This window comes from Perognathus longimembris, chromosome 7 (genome assembly GCF_023159225.1).
Source record: "Perognathus longimembris pacificus isolate PPM17 chromosome 7, ASM2315922v1, whole genome shotgun sequence".
Lineage (NCBI taxonomy): Eukaryota > Metazoa > Chordata > Mammalia > Rodentia > Heteromyidae > Perognathus > Perognathus longimembris.
The window spans coordinates 81774428-81788725 of record NC_063167.1 but is presented as its reverse complement, the minus strand read 5'-3'; the positions used below and the strand labels follow the sequence as shown (position 1 = coordinate 81788725).

General features: G+C 42.0%; 1 protein-coding gene across 4 annotated transcripts in view; it reads right to left on the bottom strand.

Moving 5' to 3' along the window:
- Cdc14a (cell division cycle 14A) overlaps window positions 1-14298 on the bottom strand; it is a 166842-nt gene that overhangs the window by 97551 nt on the left and 54993 nt on the right. The gene's annotated exons all lie outside the window — the stretch shown is intronic.

The following is a 14298-nucleotide window of genomic DNA, read 5'->3' as shown; positions in this document are numbered from 1 at the left end:
AAGCTCAGGGACAGTGCCCAGGCCCTGAGTTCAAACTCCAGGACCTCCTCCCCCCCCCCCAAAAAAAAGTCATCATAGATAGCCAATAAAATCACATGGTTGGGGCTGGGGATATGGCCTAGTGGCAAGAGTGCTCGCCTTGTATACATGAAGCCCTGGGTTCGATTCCCCAGCACCACATATACAGAAATGGCCAGAAGTGGCGCTGTGGCTCAAGTGGCAGAGTGCTAGCCTTGAGCAAAAGGAAGCCAGGGACAGTGCTCAGCCCCTGAGTCCCAGGCCCAGGACTGGCAAAAAAAAAAAAAAAAAATCACATGGTTCACATATGCTTCCTGCATGTGTCTCATGGGCTGCACAAGGCTGTATTGATCATTTTTATGACCTGTTATAAATATCCAGTGACCCTTGGCAGAAAAAAAAAAAAAGAGGCTCCCACTCCCAATGAGAAACAACCAAAAAGGAGCTATTAAAACCGGTAAACAACTTTCCACTTAGTAAATCTATGTCTTCCCACACATGCCAGGCCCTGTGTCGAGGACTGGTACCTCCTTTAACAGAACTCACGTTATTGTGGAGCAAGAGAAGAATGAATAAAAACAAGGACATGCTAAGCTCTGAAGAAGAAATAATCATGGCTCGGGAAAGAGAAGAAAAGAGGGAGGCAGGGACCAGCTGGTGTTGGGAGTGGGACTGAGTGAAGGAGAACTGGGTGGAGGAGAATGAATCATAAGCTGAGCCATGGGCAAGAAGAGCACTTTGAAGACAGAGAGGGAAGGCCAGAGAAAGGTCCTTGTAGGGAAGAACCTGGGAGTAGACACAGAGGGCAGTGTGGTGAGGGCAGGGGGAAGCAGGAAGGGAGGCAAAGACATGCTGCATGGCTGTGGGCAGAATGAGAAGGGGTTTGTAACTACAGGGGGACTTTGGTTTTATTCCAAGTGCAATTTAATATTTCATTTCTGACTGAGGACCTTAGTCAGTTTCATCTATAGTTTCAATCTGATTTAATCCTTAACATCCTCTCTATTTAGATTATGGCATTACTTCCTTAATGTGTCCCAATGTCAAAAACCCTATGCATTTCAATTGCAAGAATGGTAGAGTCTGGGGCTGGGAATATGGCCTAGTGGCAAGAGTGCTTGCCTCCTACACATGAGGCTCTCGGTTTGATTCCCCAGCACCATATATATGGAAAATGGCCAGAAGGGGCACTGTGGCTCAGGTGGCAGAGTGCTAGCCTTGAGCGGGAAGAAGCCAGGGATGGTGCTCTGGCCCTGAGTCCAAGGCCCAGGACTGGCCCCACCCGCCCCCCCCCAAAAAAAAAGACTGGTAGAGTCTGAACTTTGTAAAAGTAAGATTTCCTGCTCCACTTACAAAGCTTCTTTGAGCTTTAAGTTAATCCACTAGCAATGTATCACACATATTTACTTATTAATAATACCAGAACAAGGGACTGGAAATATGGCCTAGTGGCAAGAGTGCTTGCCTTGTATACATGAAGCCCTGGGTTCGATTCCCCAGCACCACATATATAGAAAATGGCCAGAAGTGGCGCTGTGGCTCAAGTGGCAGAGTGCTAGTCTTGAGCAAAAAAAAAAAAAAAAAGAAGCCAGGGACAGTGCTCAGGCCCTGAGTCCAAGGCCCAGGACTGGCAAAAATAATAATAATAATAATAATAATACCAAAACTAGAAAGCAATTCATCCTGATTTCCCCAAGGAAAGAATATTAAAATTGATTTTTTTTTAAGATACCAGACTTTACTAACAAAGCCTTATATTAATTTGACAAGTGAAGGGAGGGTCTGATACACACACACACACACACACACACACACACACACACAGAGCAACCAAAGCCAACATCAGAAATCTATTGACTTTAAAAGTACTGCTGTAGCCACACATGGTGGCTCATAATCCTACCTACTCAGCAGGCTGAGGACTGAGACCTGAGGATCCCAGTTCAAAGCAAGCCCAGAAAGAAAATCCAAGAAACCCTTATCTCCAATCAACCAAGAAAAAAAAAAAAAAAAAAAAGCCAGAAGTGAAGGTGTGGCTCAAGTGGGATAAAGCTAAACAAGAGTGTGAGGTCCTGAGTTCAAGCTCCAGTACCATCACACACACACACACACACACACACACACACACACGCACACACATACACATGCACACGCACACACACACACAAATACAAATGTGGATACAGTTCTATAGAAAATTACAACTCTCCTTGTAGCTCACATAACTGCAAAATCCACTGAAATCAACCTTAGGCTTGAGGACTATTTCCAGAAACCAATGTTACAGCATGACTTTACAGTGCTCTAATGGGTGAGAGTAGCAGATCTGGTTCTAATGCAGTGATTGCTCAAGGCTAAAAAGACCACAGTGTCTGAAGGTTGACTATGACTCTGCTAAAAGGAAAAGCTTCAGAGTGTGGATTCTATCATTAAAGCGACAACAACCTCTGAAAAGCCAAAACCCATTTCCCTCCATGCAGGCAATTATGTTTAAGTCCCCTTTACTTGGAAGTGATGGTTCTACTAGAGGGAGTCAAAAGATTCCAGAAGATACTTCTTTATCCTAGCACCTTCAGTGTTCTGCCAGTCATCTTACCTGCATGCTTAGCACACGTGACCCATGTTCTCACACTGTCACACAATAGCCTTTGTTTTTATTTTTATCCCAGTAGTCAATTATGAATGAGTGCAAGTGAAACCCAACAAAGGCCATCTAAATACCAGCAAGATTACTTTCACATGATGTCCTTCTACCACCTGAAGGCAGCTACTTAGTGAGAGTGGGAACATACTGCAAGACTCAAATGAATGCCTGAGTGAATGAGTGTATTCATGAATGAATGCATGCAAGGCCACTCAAAAAAAATAAAAAATCCCACTGTTCCAAGAAAAAAAAAAGTAACAGCATGGATTCCTAGACATGTTACCTTATTAAAAAGGCAAGGAGGGAGAAGAGACAAATGGGCCTGATTGCTTTGCTATCAAGAAAGCTAAAGCTCTGAAAAGTGAGGAACTATCCAAACTTACATTGTTGCTCAAACTTGAACACAGATCTGACTCTAAAACTCTGGAAAAGCCAGGTGTCAGTGGCTCATGCCTATAATCCCAGCTACTCAGAAGGCTGAGATCTAAACACCACAGTTCAAAGCCAGCCCAGGCAAAAATGTCTATTTGACTCTTGCCGCCAATACACTACTCGGAAAAGGCTGGAATTGGCCCTGTGGCGCAAGTTGATCAAGTGAGAATAAAAGAAGCTCAGAGATAGTGCCTAGGCCCTGAGTTCAAGCCCCAAAACAGAAAAAAAAAAATTAGATATCACTGTATCTATCTCTATTGATCTATCTAGATATAGATAGATATAGATCTATCTATAGGTATAGATCTAGACAGATAGATAAATTGATAAATATCTAGAAAACCCCTCCAAGTCCCTAAATGCCATTTTACTTGATTTTTAAATTCAGTGAATTCAAACTGCTAACAGTTGACTCAGAAATGAGGCTGCAAAGGAGGGAGAGAGGGAGAAGGAAGCACGTTCTATGGTATTCTTTACTATCCATGGGTTTTATACAAACATATTATACATTTTTCTTCTTCTTCTTCTTCTTCTTCTTCTTCTTCTTCTTCTTCTTCTTCTTCTTCTTCATCTTCTTCTTCTTCCTTCTTCCTTCTTCCTCCTCCTCATTCTTCTTTGTCCTCTTTTTTTTTTTTTTTTTTTAACCATTCCTGGGGTTGGACTTGGGGCCTGAGCATTGTCCCTGGCTTCTTTTTGCCCAACACTAGCACTCTGCCACTTGAGCCACAGTGCCACTTCTGGCTTTTTCTATATATGTGGTGCTGAGGAATCAAACCCAGGGCTTCATGTGTAGGAGGCAAGCACTCTTGCCAGTAGGCCATATTCCCAGCCCCATCTTTGTCTTCTTCTTGTGCCAATCGTGGGCAATGGCCCTGAACTTCTTTTTCTCCAGGCTAGTGCTCTACTACTTGAGCCACAGCACCACCTCCAGAGTCCCACAATTTCCTGCCCAGGCTGGCTTCAAATGCTCAGATCTCATCCTCCTTAGTAGCTGGGACTACAGGCATGAGCCACCAGCACTTAGTTTCACATTTGCTTTTTTTTTTTTTTTTAATGTGAAGTAACTAAAGCAGTTAGGAAGTGTTAAAAGCTTTGAATCCTAAAAAAAAAAATTAAAGTCTACATTTAATATTGAAATTTTACTAGATATGCTAATGTTGCTAAAAAATCTTTTCAGAATAAAACAAATTTCAAAGCATCTTCTAATCAGTCTGGCTTTCCTTTTTCTACTTCTAAGGGGGAAATGTATGTATACTGCATACTAGCTAGCTACTGGATACTTATCCACAAGCTATTACAATCTATAAACCCAATGGAGAAAGTTTTCCCAGACTTTTGATCGATACAACTTGACAAAAGGATTTCCATGCACTGTGCTTGGTGTATCACCACTATTTACTTGGTGGTACACATGTATCTCTTTTACCAAAGTACCCTGTCCTTGCCAGGAAGCCCTACAAACCTCCTCAATAAAAATACTTAACAAGTGCTTTCTTATTTTTTTACCTGTGCATGCGTGATTTTTTTTTTCTCCTTAACTGGCTTTGATGCTCAGGTAGGAAGAACTCAATTACTTCCCTTTGTTTTTTTCTTTACTTTGGCAGTACTGGAATTGCTTTATGCACTTGGCTAGGCAGGTACTCTACCACTTAAGTCATTCCTGAAGCCCTTTTTGTCCTAGTTACTTTTGCTTTGGTCTTGCATTTTGCCAAGGCCTCGGTGACCTGCACTTCTCACAGGAATGGCAGATGCACACAAGGTTTTGCTATGGTTTTCTTCCATCATTTTGTGCTTCTTTGGGGCTTTGCATTCCCCCTTGGCTTTTTTAACCTCCAATCAGGCACTCTACCATTTACCAAGCCTCTCCTTCCAGCTTTTTGCTGGTGAATTGAAAATCAAACTTGTCTGTCCAGCCTGGCTTCAGAGAGTAGTCCTTAAACCTCAGTCACCTGACAGCTCAGATGGCAAGTGCAAATCACCACAACCAGCTATTTCTTAGTTGAGAGGGGGTCTCGAGACCTCTTTGCCCACACTGACCTCAAACCTCCCTAGGATTGAAGTTTAATTTCACTTCTTAGATATTTGATTCTTGAGAGCCATGATTCTAGCATATACTATTAAGACACAGGAACTTTTTTTATTAACTACATAGGAAAAGTTCCACCACTGTAATCTGCATTGTTTATATTGCCTAAATGTCAACTGGTCATACTCTCACTTAACTACTATATATCACACTGTGTTTCTTTTAATTCTCCTATCCCTTAAATCAATTGGATATAAAATGTCTATCATTGTTAGAAGTGGAGCACCTGCCCTGGAGTCTACAGATAAATGATCATTACAGAACATTACTCATCAAATGTAAAATGTGTGTACACAATATATAGGCAAGCTATTAAGTATCAAATTTTATGAATTTGATAAAATAATAACAAATCAACATGGGAAGTTAAATCCTCTTAGACTTTATCTGCAAATACTTCTAGATGATTTCTTAAAAGCAAATCTGGTGGTTATTCAACCCCTTGAAGCCTGTGAACAATGATAAATGCAATTTTCAGAAGCATCTTCGAATTTATAACTCTATTTCAATACTCAGATAATGTAATCTCACCAATAAGCAATTGGTGATTCATAAAGCAACGCATGGCTTAATATAGAAGTCTAGGGCTGGGGATACAGCCTAGTGGCAAGAGTGCCTGCCTCGGATACACGAGGCCCTAGGTTCAATTCCCCAGCACCACATATACAGAAAACGGCCAGAAGCGGCGCTGTGGCTCAAGTGGCAGAGTGCTAGCCTTGAGCGGGAAGAAGCCAGGGACAGTGCTCAGGCCCTGAGTCCAAGGCCCAGGACTGGCAAAAAAAAAAAATATAGAAGTCTAACCAAACTTATAAATTTACTAATCACCATTCCCTGAGGATATTTACTCAATCCACAGGACTAGATGCTATAGTCTTTAAAAAAAATAATAATAGGGGCTGGGGATATAGCCTAGTGACAAGAGTGCCTGCCTCGGATACACGAGGCCCTAGGTTCGATTCCCCAGCACCACATATACAGAAAAAACGGCCAGAAGCGGCGCTGTGGCTCACGTGGCAGAGTGCTAGCCTTGAGCGAGAAGAAGCCAGGGACAGTGCTCAGGCCCTGAGTCCAAGGCCCAGGACTGGCCAAAAAATAATAATAATAATAATAATAATAATAATAACTTTACAACAAAATGCAACATAGTTGCATTTTATAAAGAAACCTGTGTCTACATGTTAATCCCACTTATATTTTGCAAAATGGAGGATTCACCTTGGCTTTCTGAGAGGCTATTCTTCCATGTTGGTGTTGGGAGCTGAGATGGAAAATCGGAAATGCTTTACTATGTCTGCCATGAGTCCATTCTTATGTTAACCAACCTCATCCTGTCTTAGCTATCATCGGGTATTGCTAACTCCAAGCCTTTTTGTGTTCTGGAATTTTAAGCCTATGCTGTTTCCTGGTTCTCAAACTGCATATAAACTGGAAGTTAAGAATAAACATGGCTGCAGTCTTGAGTTTCAATCTCGAGATGCAGACCTCCCGTACCCCATCTTTGCCTCTTGTCTTTTTTCTCTTGCCTTGTTTTTCCTTTTCTTTAATCCTCGCCCCCCTCATTCAGGATTCCCTTTTCGCTGCTGGCTGGCTCGGCAGGTGTTGGCAGTTGATTCCCTGCTATTTGTGTAATATTTTAGTTGTTTTAAAAAAAGAAACAAATGCTGAGAAGAGTCTCCCAGTGGGGTGGTGACATGGGGACATAGATGTAAGAGCTTGAAATTGTCCTTCCAACCATTTCTGCGTCCATTAAATTTCTCCCACAAAGAAGCTTCTGGAAAACCAATGTGACAGCATAGCAATGGTGTAAAAGAACCAGATCAAGCAAATATAGAAAACAGAGAGAGTGAGAGCGGGAGCGCAAAAAGAAGCTTAGGGACAGTGCCCAAGCCATGAGGTCAAGCCCAGGACTGGCAAAAAGAAAAATGTTCAGAAACAACATCCAGGCACTGAATTCAAACCTCAAGACTGGCACAGAAATAAAATAAAATAACTCTGGCTCGTACAGTTTCTACTTGCTTATTTATAGAAGGTACTTAGAGGCAAGGCCATACCCAGGTCTTTGCTCTCCCTCCTCTCTCCACTCCTAAAACCTCAGAAGGCAGCCAAGAGGAGACAGGAGAGAAGACAAATCTCCAGTATGGCTGCAATTCTATCAACACGTACTTGATTTATGTCCTTCTTACAATCTGCACAGGAACCAGCACACGGGCAGGTGACACCAGCAACTGCAGCCTGGTGAAATAACAGGCTGCAAGGGCACATACAGAGTCCAGGTCCAGAAGGGACCTGACGGGACCTCAGCCCACTCTTCTCCATGGCAGCACTGAGATGTTCCTCTCCTCCCCTTCCTTCAACCTCCCTGCCAAGGAAGCCAGAACTCCAATGTACATCATCAGAAGATCTCTGTCCTCTTCAAGCAGATTCTTCCTCCACTTCCATGCTGTTCTTGATTGATTTGTCCAGCTTCCCCCAAGGAGACTGTAAGAAAAACGGGCTCGTCTCCAATTCCTCTGATCCTCAATATTGTGTCTGCCACAGATTTGTGCAAAACCTGGGGTTTTAGTTGGGCACCAGTGGTTCACATTTATAATTCTAGCTACTCAGGAGTCTGAGAGCTGAAGATCACAGTTCAAAGCCAGCCTAGGCAGGAAAGTCCATGAGTCTCTTACCTCCAATGAGTTTGTCAAAAAAAAAAAAAAAATTAAAGTGGGAGGTGTTGCTCAAGTGGTAGAGTGCTAGCCTTGAGCAAACTGCTCAGGGACAGCACCCAGGCCCTGAGTTCAAGCCCCAGATGGGCACACGCATAAAAGCAACTCTGCAAAGAGCTAAACTACAAAGCCCTAACTAACAAGGGAACATGGGAGACAGAAAGGAAACAAGATTTAAAGTCTTTCCTTTCACTCCTGGGACTTAATTCTCAGACCTCTTATATGTCAAGGTGCCTGATTTATAATCTGCTTTCTCCTGAAGACATCATTAAGTCTTAATTATCATAAGCAAGCACAAGCAAAATGTTTACCTCCTTTATGTTTAACAACCTTGTTCTTCTTAATCATTTCCTCTCACTACACTCAATGACTAGCAAAACAATATCTCATTCAATATCACCATTTTTAACAAGAGAAAAAAGTCCAGAAACGTCATGCATCTGTGAGTACACAAACAATGTACTTTGGTTCTTCTCACAGAAATAGACATGAACAATTACAAACTAAATGGCAACCTACATGTCAGCCAGTCTATTTTAAATTGCCTACATAAAGCAGCATAAGAATGTACTACGGATTTTGGTTGAACACATTGCAAAGGGGAAGTAAGTCACTCTTCCTGTTCTCCAAGGCTATTAGAAATCACAAATTATAAGATCAGCAAATAAATTAGAAGACAATTCACAGCCTAACAAAGACCAAAACAGGTGAATTTATAGAAGAAAGGCAGAACTGGGCATTGGATTGCTGACTCTGGCATGCTTTTGAGAAGTCTAGAAATGACTGTGGTTTCTATGTGAGGTTATGTTTGCTCTGTAGTGTGCTCATGTGACTTCTCTTTCCATTTATTTTGAAGTTGGAGTTTGATATGCAGATGATGTGCAGCAGACTACACTCCTTTTTTGTTTACTTATATTTTTTTTTTGCCAGTCCTGGGGCTTGAACTAGGGCCTGAGCACTGTTCCTGGCTTCTTTTTGCTCAAGGCTAGCACTCTACCACTTGAGCCACAGCGCCACATCCGGCTTTTTCTATATATGTGGTGCTGAGGAATCAAACCCAGGGCTTCATGTACTCATGGCAAGCACTTTACCACTAGGCCATATTCCCAGCCCCCTTTGTTTACATATTTATGTATTCATTATTTGTTTATTTCAGTCCTAGAGCATGAACGTAGGGCCTGGGCACTGTCCTTGATCTTCCTTTGCTCAAGGACAGAGCTCTACCACTTGAGCCACACCTCCACTTCTGGCATTTTTGGTAATTTATTGAAGATAAGAGTCTCATAGAGGGCTGGGAATATGGCCTAGTGGTAAAGTGCTTGCCTCGTATACATGAAGTCCTGGGTTCAATTCCTCAGCACCACATACATAGAAAAAGCTGGAAGTGAGGCTTTGGCTCAAGTGGTAGAGCACTACCCTTGAGCAAAAAGAAACCAGGTACAGTGTTCAAGCCCTGAGTTCAAGCCCCAAGACTGTCAAAAAAAAAAAAAAAAGAGTCTCAAGGAGGGGAAGGAGGAAAGAGGGAAGGGAGGGGGGATGAAGGAGGAGGTAACAAGTTGAACAAGAAATGTACTCACTGCCTTACATATGAAACTGTAGCCCCTCTGTACTTCACTTTGACAATAAAGGAAAAAAATAAGAAAAAAAAGTCTCATGGACTTTCCTACGCAGGCTGGCTTCAAACAGCAATCCTCAGATCTCAGCCTCCTAGGTAACTAGGATTACTGGAATGAGCCACTAGTGTCCAGCTATATTCCATTTATTTAGTATAGAAATCATCCAGCCCACAGCTTCATGCCATTATCACTGAGAAACCAGGAGAAACTCTTTGATGTGTAATTTAGGACAACTGCAGACAACATTAAACCATGTGTATCTTCCCATTTAACTTGATGAATTTGATGGGAACCACAATTTTCATCATCAGCCTGAAATGCTATCTTCCCAGAAGTGATAGCTACAGCCAGTACAAATATAACATCTCTTACTAGCTCTATCTCAATGACAAGCTTCTGCCAGAGACAATTCCAAGCTCCAGAACAGATATCTTGAGGAGTGTGGCACATGAGCTAGCCTGACACTTTATAAAGCAAATCAAAGAAACACCAAGACCAACAGTTTCAGTGCACAGATGTTTAAATCCCTCTGCTAAAGGAGAAAGCATCTGCTCCCAATACCTGAGTCCCTCATCCCACACAAGCAAGCACAAGACTGTTATGATACAATACAGAGGGAAACAAAGCCTGGACAACACTCATCGCTCATCATCAAGAAGCCCCCTCTATGGACTGGGAATATAGCCTAGTAGCAAGAGTGCTTGCCTCGTATACATGAAGCCCTGGGTTCGATTCCCCAGCACCACATATATAGAAAACAGCCAGGAGAGGCGCTGTGGCTCAAGTGGCAGAGTGCTAGCCTTGAGCAAAAAGCAGCTCAGTGTCAGTGCTCAGGCCCTGAGTCCAAGCCCCAGGACTGGCCAAAAATAAATAAATAAATAAATAAATAAATAAATAAATAAATAAATAAATAAATAAATAAATAAATACTAAAAATGGTAATAAACAAATTATTTTAAAGAAACCCCCTCTGCAGAAAACACAAGGACACACTCACTCCAGAATATCACTTGAGTACTTAATACACACTTTCAATCTGAATAGTTTCATAGTTCCAAGTCCTGATATCCCATTCCTTGTTAACTTCTGTGTACACTGTGAGTTTTATCTCATAAAATCTTCTGAAGGAAAAAAAGAAAAAGGGAGGGAGGGAAGAAGAGGAAAAGGAAGGAGGAGAGAGAAAGAGAGAGAGAAGTATATTTTTTTAAACCAAAGATTGAGTTTGATCAAGCTTAGAAGGCAAAGATGCATATTACTTTTTTGGGTGGTGCTGGTCCTGGGGCTTGAACTCCGGTCCTAAGCACTGTCCCTGATCTTTTTTTCTCAAGGATAGTACTCTACCACTGAGCCACACCTCCACTCTGGCTGCTCTGGGGGTTAATTGGAAATAATAGTCTCCCAGACTTTCCTGCCCAGGCTGGATTTGAACTGCAATCCTCAGATCTCAGCTTCCTGAGTAGCTAGGATTACAGGCATGAGCCACTGACACCCAGCCCCCAAAACATATCATTTTTTGTTTTGTTTTGTTTTGTTTTTTGCCAGTCCTGGGGCTAGAACTCAGGGCCTGAACACTGTTTCTGGCTTCCTTTTGCTCAAGGCTAACACTCTACCTCTTGAGCTACAGGGCCACTTCCGGCTTTTTCTGTATATGTGGTGCTGAGGAATCGAACCCAGGGCTTCATGTGTATGAGGCGAGCACTTTACTTTAGGCCATATTCCTAGCCCCTAAGTAATCTTCCTCTTTTTTTTTTTCTTTTCTTTTTTTAAAAAATTTTTTTGGCCAGACCTGGGGCTTCAACTCACTGTCCCTGGTTTTGTTTTTTTGCGCAAGGCTAGCACTCTACCACTTGAGCCACAGCGCCATTTCTGGCTTTTTCTGTTTATGTGGTGCTGAGGAATTGAACCCAGGGCTTCATGTATGCAAGGCAAGTACTCTACCGCTAGGCCATATTCCTAGCCCCAAACATACCATTTTTTATGATGAAGTTAATGAAAGATTCACTCTAAAAGATCATGGGAAAACACGAAATCCTATTAATACCTACTATTAACTATGAAAACTTCATTTTTTTGGTCAGTCCTGGGGCTTGAAGTCAGGGCTTGGGCACTGTTCCCGGCTACTTTTTGCTCAAGGCTAGCACTCTGCCACTTGAGCCACAGCACCACTTCTGGCCTTTTCTATATATGTGGTGCTGAGGAATCGAACCCAAGGCTTCATGTATACAAGTCAAGCACTCTTGCCACTAGGCCATATTCCCAGCCCAAAAACTTCTTAATTTGTTAGTGAACTAGTCATTTGTAAAGATAATTTTTCCAATTCAGAGGAGATTTTTTCCAAACATGAAAATGTTGAAGAATGTTAGTTTTATGGAGTAGTCAAAAAAAACATACATTTCATATTATCACTGAAATAATATATCTAAAGATGCAGCAGGAAATAGCATTTTGAAAGCTAAATGCTAAAACTAAAACAATTAAGGAAGCTTGTTGTATTTGTTTATTTACTAATACTTAAGGAAACTAGAAAGACAGGAGGAAGCCTGGAGTCGTGGCTTACACCTGTAATCCTAGCTACTCAAGGGGCTGAGATCTGAGGATCAGAGTTCGAAGCCAGTCGGGGCAGTTAAGTTAGTGAGACTCTTCTAATAAATAACTGAGAATTTGAACTATGGCTCAAGTGGTAGGGCACTAACCTTCAGCAAAAAAGCTCAGGAACAATACCGAAGCCTTGAGTTCTGGCCCCAGGACTTGGGACAGGGGGGCAGTTTGGAGGAAACAGATGAAGAAGTTTGTGATGACTCTAATTGAGCCTTGAGTTATTATGGTGACAGTGAATGCTATTTCAAAATGTTTAGCTTTCTTTGATATTAAGCCTTATGATTAAAAGTGATTCAAAGTACATAAGTATGAAAGGAAACAGATTTTCAGACAGTAATTGAAAGAAAATGTTGGGAAAGAAGGTGAAGAAAGATCAAAAACTTTTGGGGAAGAAGACTTCTAAACAGACAGAATGGAACCCGGGGAGGCTACTTGCCATCAACCTACAGAACTTATGGTAACCCATGGCATTCCATAAGAAGAATACCAGGATGGCAGGAGACCAAGCCATCCAAAATATGCATTATTGTAACCAGAGCATGCGTCTAAGAAACTTCAAGTAACATTGTTGTTGTTGTTGTTTTAATTAAGATGTTGGTCCAGCATGGCCATGCACACCTGTAGTCCCAACCCTCAGAAAGGCTGAGAAAGAAGGATTATGAATTAGAAGCTAGCCTGGGAGACCTTATCTGAACAAAAAGAAAATAGTGAAATAAAATTTGACTTTTGTCAAGTATATTTATCTTCTGTTTGCCAATTTTAAGTCATTTGGAGGTAAGATGTTACACAAACTTCTAAGACAGAGCCGGCTGTAATGTGAACTAAATCTCGTCTAGCAACTCGTAATGGCTTGTAAGCGCCTCCTCTTTGAATTTAAGAGAAGAGAAAACATACACAAACAAGGAACCTGTTGTTCTCTTGCAGTATTTACCAAAGAGTTGTTGCTTAGAGAATGCAGGAGGGGCTGGGGATATAGCCTAGTGGCAAGAGTGCCTGCCTCGGATACACGAGGCCCTAGGTTCAATTCCCCAGCACCACATATACAGAAAACGGCCAGAAGGGGCGCTGTGGCTCAAGTGGCAGAGTGCTAGCCTTGAGCGGGAAGAAGCCAGGGACAGTGCTCAGGCCCTGAGTCCAAGGCCCAGGACTGGCCAAAATAAAAAAATAAAAATAAAAAAAAATAGAGAATACAGGAGAAACAGTAGCTTTGCCTGGCAGTCAGAAAGGATTCTGTGGCAATTTTTCTGTGCATTAACCTTAACTGTTCAAACATATACCGCATGACAGGATTATCTGAGATAACAGAGTAATGGTTTCAAAGTGTGCAAAGGTTTTCGTAAGTAACCAAGTTCCCTAAATTCCTTAGCCTACTTACTGCCACAAACAGAACTAGAACAAGTAAGTCACTTCCACCCAACTAACAATCCTCCTGTACACATACCTATACATGAAGCCCTGAGTTCGATTCCTCAGCACCACAAATACAAAATGGCCAGAAGTGGCGCTGTGGCTCAAGTGGCAGAATGCTAGCAGAGCAAAAAAGAAGCCAGGGACAGTACTCAGGCCCTGAGTTTAAGGCCCAGGACTGGCAAAAAAAAAAAAAAAAGAGTTTCACAGACTGTCCTGCCTAAGCTAGCTTTGAACCATGATCATCAGATCTCAGCCTCCTGAGTAGCTAGGATTACAGGCATGCAACAGTCCTGGGACTTGAACTCAGGGTCTGGGCGCTGTCCATGAGCTTTTTTGCTCAGGGCTAGCACTCTAACACTTGAGCTACACCTCTTACTAGAGATGTGTCTCTAAGGGAAAAAAAAAAAAAAAAATGAAACTTAACTGTGGGCCCTGGATAAAACGTGTCGCTTGCTACCAAAACTACAACTCACTGACAGGCACAGGCAATAAGAACTTTCTCAGACATTTCAGCTACTTCTGAAGGAAACATGATAAATGCTCTTAACATAGATTTCCGATTTCAACAATTCCAGAAGAGACAATAGTTATACTGTTACTAATATAGGCTTAAAGCCTAAGTACAAAATGAGCCTGTTCCCAGAGAACTTAACAAGTAGATGACTTCAAAGCAAAAGCATTGATTGAAGCTCAGACCTGGGTCACAGCCTCCTAAAGAAAGGCTTGGGGTGAATGCAGAGTGCCCCTCTTACCTGTGGGATGCTCCTTGACTCTTAAGAATTCCTG